This window comes from Gossypium arboreum, chromosome 6 (assembly GCF_025698485.1).
Source record: "Gossypium arboreum isolate Shixiya-1 chromosome 6, ASM2569848v2, whole genome shotgun sequence".
NCBI lineage: Eukaryota > Viridiplantae > Streptophyta > Magnoliopsida > Malvales > Malvaceae > Gossypium > Gossypium arboreum.
In genome coordinates, this window is record NC_069075.1 from 129,802,589 (window position 1) to 129,809,108 (window position 6,520).

Sequence of the window (6,520 nt, forward strand, 5' to 3'; positions counted from 1 at the left end):
CATCTTTAACGATGTCATTCAGTTGAGTCCCAGTTCTGAGAGTAATTGCTTTACAATGCTCCTTCCCTTATGATCTCAAATTCCCGGTATCACTTGGCAGAGCTCCTTAAGGTCTTGAATTTAAAGTGTTTGCTATCTGCCCCACTTAATGTAACACCCCAAACCCGGCCTAGAAGTTTGGCTCGAACTTGGCGTGTCACATTGAAGTGTTTTTCGAAAACCATGTTTCCATTAAAAACCCTTCTTAATAATTAAAAACTTATACCCTTTTTAAACCTTGTTAGAAAACCTCAGCTGAATAACATTCTTAACAACTTTGTAAAAATCTTGGAAGTTGCGGAAACTTACTTTAAAAACAATTATGGTTACGTGATGTTTTGAATAACAGTAGTTGCTTTGGAAAATCGTGTTCTAATACTAGCAATTATAAGAACAATAAATAAAATTCCAAATTTGAAATCCAGAAAATTACAACGGCTTTACTACAACCCACATAAAATAATTTAAAGGTAATAATCAAAACTGTAACATAAATAGTGTGTGTGGCTTCCTCCGAGCCCCTAGCAACCCCGATCCATCTAAGGCTGGAAATTACCTGAAAGGTTAATAAACGGGGTGAGTTTACGAAAACTCAGTGTGAAATCCCCTACTATAAAAGGAACATCGGTCATCTAAAAGAATTAAAAGTCCGCCATTTGACCTTACTTATAATTTCGGTACCAATGGGGCCTTAGCCCATTACAACAGACAAGCACCGGATGGACCTTAGCCCATTACTGAATAAGAAACATTATCGTAATTGGAACCAAAATGAGAATCGAATCGAATCGATGTAATCGTAATCGTAATCAATATTAGTAATGTAATCGTAATCGTAATCAATATTAGTAATGTAATCGTAATCGTAATCAATATTAGTAATGTAATCGAATCGTAATCGTAATCGAATTACGTGGCGTAATCGTAATCGAATGTGAATGCAATCCCAACCCAATCCAGTAGTATACACCCTCGTACGAACCTTACACCATGTGGGGAGACAACTCGACCCACCCATCCGCTACACACCATAAAATTTGCAGCATGGTCGCCGAGCGAATATCGTGTGAGTCACCAGATCTGAATCTTGTGGTAGAGCCACCGAGAATCGAGATAATGTCACAAACCCACCCAATGTAATCGTGGCACAAAGCCATAGATAATCGTAATAACTTCGCACATAGCCATCGGTGGCGGTAATATAATCTGGCGCCTGACCTTCGGTAAATATGATCGACACGCAGTCGTCAACAAATATGTTAGGCACATAGCTACTGTGTAAATCGTTTGGCACGGCCATAGTCAAGATGGCACAAAGCCATATTTAGGTTGGCACAGAGCCATTAATAACGGGTCTATAATCGGCATGAAGCCCACAACAACGGCACACGACCTTGATAACGTGATCGCACTCACCATCGATCGGTCAATGAGATATTGTGACAGAGTCACCAGATCTGAATATTGTGGCGAGCCACCGTATCAGAATATTTGTGGCATAGCCACCGTAACGCTTCCTCCGTACAAAATCCCAACCCATGCAACATGTCATGTATGCGAGAATGTCATGCCCATATTTGAATCAAACAATCACAGTCAAGTCATTCATATCACCAACATATATTCACAATCAAATCCGTCAAACACACAGTCCAAGTTAGTCACTTGCCCACAAGGGCAAAACAGTCATTTAACACCCTAGGGGCAAAATGGTAATTTTACCCTACAAGGGTATCTCGGTAATTCTACCCTACAGGTGTATTTCGGTATCTCTACCCTACAAGGGTATTTCGATAATTCTACCCTACAGGGGTATTTTGGTAATTCTATCCTATAAGGGTATTTCAGTAATTCTACCCTATAGGGGTATTTCGAAAACTCTACCCTACAGGGGTATTTCAGTAATTTCACAATCAAGGGTAAAACGATAATTCTGTAAATCGAGGGTAAAACGATAATTTTGTAAACTGAGGGTAAACTAGTAATTCTGTAAACCAAGGGTAAAACAGTAATTTTACAAATCGAGGTAAAACGATAATTTTGTAAACCGAGGGTAAACCAAGAATTTCGTAAATCAAGGGTAAAACAAGAATTTTACAAATCGAGGTAAAACGGTAATTTCAGAATCGAGGGTAAAACAAAGAATTTCAGAACCGAGGGTAAAAGCAGAATTTCGTAAATCGAGGGTAAAACGGTAATTCTGTAAACTGAGGGTAAAACGGTAATTCTATAAATCGAGGGTAAAATGGTAATTCTACAAATCGAGGGTAAAACAGTAATTCTATAAATCGAGGGTAAAACGGTAATTTTACAAATTAAGGGTAAAACGGTAATTCTATAAATCGAGGGTAAAACAGTAATTGGTAAACTAAAGTATTCTAAACATGGATAACAATACGATTGGGCCTAAAGCCTATTCTCGGCCCAAATGGGCCCACACGCTCGTGTGGCCCTTTTAGCCCAAACCTAGCCACAGATATGAGATTCACTTAGCCTAGTCCAATATTTACTACACAATCAAACAACTTACCCAATTGGGCCCGTAGGCCCATTGGGCCCACATGGCCCCTTTCGGCCCGAAGTAGCCATCCAACAACAAGAGTAGTGATAAATACACACCTGATTGGAGACTGGAGTTAATCCACGCTCCGAGCACTCTTAGCCGACGCCCAGCCCAAACGAGCACGCCATAAAGCGAAAGGGATCAGCCAAGAAAGGTACATTTACTCTCCTCATGGTTCTCTCTATTTAAAGCCAGCTTCCCGATGTGGGATCCCTCCAACATCAGAGTTTAAATTCAACACCAACTCTTGCCGCCCCCTATTAGCAAAATAAATGCTCTTTGCTTGCTATGGGATTCGAACCCATGCCTCCCCTCAAATGCTCCACACGCCACTTGCCACTAAGCCATAAGGTTTTTTTGTGTCACAATTTCTCCAACAATATTCTTAGGGCCTACCTACTACACCCAGGGTTTGATTCACCTTAAACCAAATTTTTTGCTAGAGTCTAGGTTTAAACCCAGGACTTCTCCAACACTTCTCAACACACTTAACCACTAAAACAAGCCTTTATTAACGAAATTTGCATGCACAACAGAATATTATAAGTTGCCTTCAACCACTCCCATGCTCAAGGCCCAAAACTTCTAGGCCCAAATTCAGGGTGTTACAACTCTACCTCCCTTAAAGAAATTTCGTCCTCGAAATTTCCATCTAACAGGGTAGTCGTGTAACATCTACCCCACTACGCTATCATTGCAACTCTCGATCCTACTATCACTATCACACTTCAACTAGAACTTGAAACATCTCATACATACAACACTTATTCACCAAGCAGACACATATTTATCACACATATATACAATTTCTATATCCAAACATCACATCCACATAAAATAAATACCAAATTTAAATTGGACCAATATCTAAGGAATCCATAGTATTTCAATTTCTAAATAGACAAAAGTATTCGAAGACTTACGGATTCTACAGGAGACTCGGTGTGCCACACTTTTAATGTAAATACTTCAAATGCAGACCACGTGGTTGAAAATAATTTTCTAAAATTCAACCTTTGAAAACCCAATCCACAGCCGAGTTGTTGCAACCTAGGCTCTGATACCACTAAATGTAACACCCCAAACCAGGCCTAGAAGTTTGGCTCGAACTTGGCGTGTCACATTGAAGTGTTTTTCGAAAACCATGTTTCCATTAAAAACCCTTCTTAATAATTAAAAACTTATACCCTTTTTAAACCTTGTTAGAAAACCTCAGCTGAATAACATTCTTAACAACTTTGTAAAAATTTTGGAAGTTGCGGAAACTTACTTTAAAAACAATTATGGTTTACGTGATGTTTTGAATAACAGTAGTTGCTTTGGAAAATCGTGTTCTAATACTAGCAATTATAAGAACAATAAATAAAATTCCAAATTTGAAATCCAAAAAATTACAACGGCTTTACTACAACCCACATAAAATAATTTAAAGGTAATAATCAAAATTGTAACATAAATAGTGTGTGTGGCTTCCTCCGAGCCCTAGCAACCCCGATCCATCTAAGGTGGAAATTACGAAAGGTTAATAAGCGGGGTGAGTTTATGAAAACTCATGTGAAATCCCTACTATAAAAGGAACGATCGGTCATCTAAAAGAATTAAAAGTCGCCTGACCTTACTTATAATTTCAGTACCAATGGGGCCTTAGCCCATTACAATGAACGATACAGATGGACCTTAGCCCATTACGAATAAGAAACATTATCGTAATTGGAACCAAAATGAGAATCGAATCGAATCGAATGTAATCGAATCGTAATCAATATTAGTAATGTAATCGTAATCGAATCAATATTAGTAATGTAATCGTAATCGTAATCGTAATCGTAATTAGGTGATGTAATCGTAATCGAATGTGAATGCAATCCCAACCCAATCCAGTAGTATACACCTCGTACCAACCTTACACCATGTGGGGAGACAACTCGACCCACCCATCCCATACACACCATAAAATTTGCAAGCATGGTCGCGAGCGAATATCGTGTGAGTCACGGATCTGAATCTTGTGGCGAGCCACCGAATCGATAATGTCACAAACCCACCCAATGAATCGTGGCACAAAGCCATAGATAATCGTAATAACTTCGCACATAGCCATCGGTGGCGGTAATATAAGCTGGCGACTGACCTTCGGTAAATATGATCGACACGTAGTCGTCAACAAATATGTTAGGCACATAGCTACTGTGTAAATACGTTGGCACGAAGCCATAGTCAAGATGGCACAAAGCCATATTTAGGTTGCACAGAGCCATTAATAACGGGTCTATAATCGGCATGAAGCCCACAACAACGGCACACGACCTTGAGTAACGTGATCGGCACTCGACCATCGATCGGTCAGCGAGATATTGTGATAGAGTCACAGATCTGAGATATTGTGGCGAGCCACCGTATCAGAATATTTGTGGCATAGCCACCGTAACGCTTCCTCCGTACAAAATCCCAACCCATGCAACATGTCATGTATGCAGAATGTCATGCCCATATTTGAATCAAACAATCACAGTCAAGTCATTCATATCACCAACATATATTCACAATCAAATCCGTCAAACACACAGTCCAAGTTAGTCACTTGCCCACAAGGGCAAAACAGTCATTTAACACCCTAGGGGCAAAATGGTAATTTTACCCTACAAGGGTATCTCGGTAATTCTACCCTACAGGGGTATTTCGGTATTTCTACCCTACAAGGGTATTTCGATAATTCTACCCTACAGGGGTATTTTGGTAATTCTATCCTATAAGGGTATTTCAGTAATTCTACCCTATAGGGGTATTTCGGAAACTCTACCCTACAGGGGTATTTCAGTAATTTCACAATCAAGGGTAAAACGATAATTCTGTAAATCAAGGGTAAAACGATAATTTTGTAAACTGAGGGTAAACTAGTAATTCTGTAAATCAAGGGTAAAACAGTAATTTTACAAATCGAGGGTAAAACAATAATTTTGTAAACTGAGAGTAAACCAGTAATTCTATAAATCAAGGGTAAAACAAGAATTTTACAAATCGAGGTAAAACGGTAATTACAGAATCGAGGGTAAAACAAGAATTCAGAACCGAGGTAAAACAGTAATTACGTAAATCGAGGGTAAAACGGTAATTACAGAACCGAGGGTAAAACGATAATTCTATAAATCGAGGTAAAATGGTAATTCTACAAATCGAGGGTAAAACAGTAATTCTATAAATCGAGGGTAAAACAGTAATTTTACAAATTAAGGGTAAAACGGTAATTCTATAAATCGAGGGTAAAACAGTAATTGGTAAACTAAAGTATTCTAAACATGGATAACAATACGATTGGGCCTAAAGCCTATTCTCGGCCCAAATGGGCCCACACGCTCATGTGGCCCTTTTAGCCCAAACTTAGCCACAAATATGAGATTCACTTAGCCTAGTCCAATATTTACTACACAATCAAACAACTTACCCAGTTGGGCCCGTAGGCCCATTGGGCCCACATGGCCCCTTTCTACCAAGTAGCCATCCAACAACAAGAGTAGTGATAAATACACACGATTGGAGACCGGAGTTAATCCACGCTCGAGCACTCTTAGCCGACGCCCACCCAAACGAAAGCACGCCATAAAGCGAAAGGGATCACCAAGAAAGGTACATTTACTCTCCTCATGGTTCTCTCTATTTAAAGCCAGCTTCCCGATGTGGGATCCCTCCAACATCAGAGTTTAAATTCAACACCAACTCTTGCCGCCCCCTATTAGCAAAATAAATGCTTTTTGCTTGCTATGGGATTCGAACCCATGCCTCCCCTCAAATGCTCCACACGCCACTTGCCACTAAGCCATAAGGTTTTTTTGTGTCACAATTTCTCCAACAATATTCTTAGGGCCTACCTACTACACCCAGGGTTTGATTCACCTTAAACCAAATTTTTTGCTAGAGTCT

General features: G+C 39.6%; 1 long non-coding RNA gene across 1 annotated transcript; it reads right to left on the minus strand.

Annotated features, from left to right (window-relative positions):
* Nucleotides 1-424: 424 nt before the first annotated feature.
* Nucleotides 425-2,764, minus strand: LOC128293904 (uncharacterized). Its single transcript, XR_008284029.1, has 2 exons — nt 2,659-2,764; nt 425-595 (listed from the first exon to the last, which is right to left on the minus strand). It is a non-coding gene; the product is annotated as an uncharacterized LOC128293904 (long non-coding RNA).
* Nucleotides 2,765-6,520: the final 3,756 nt, after the last annotated feature.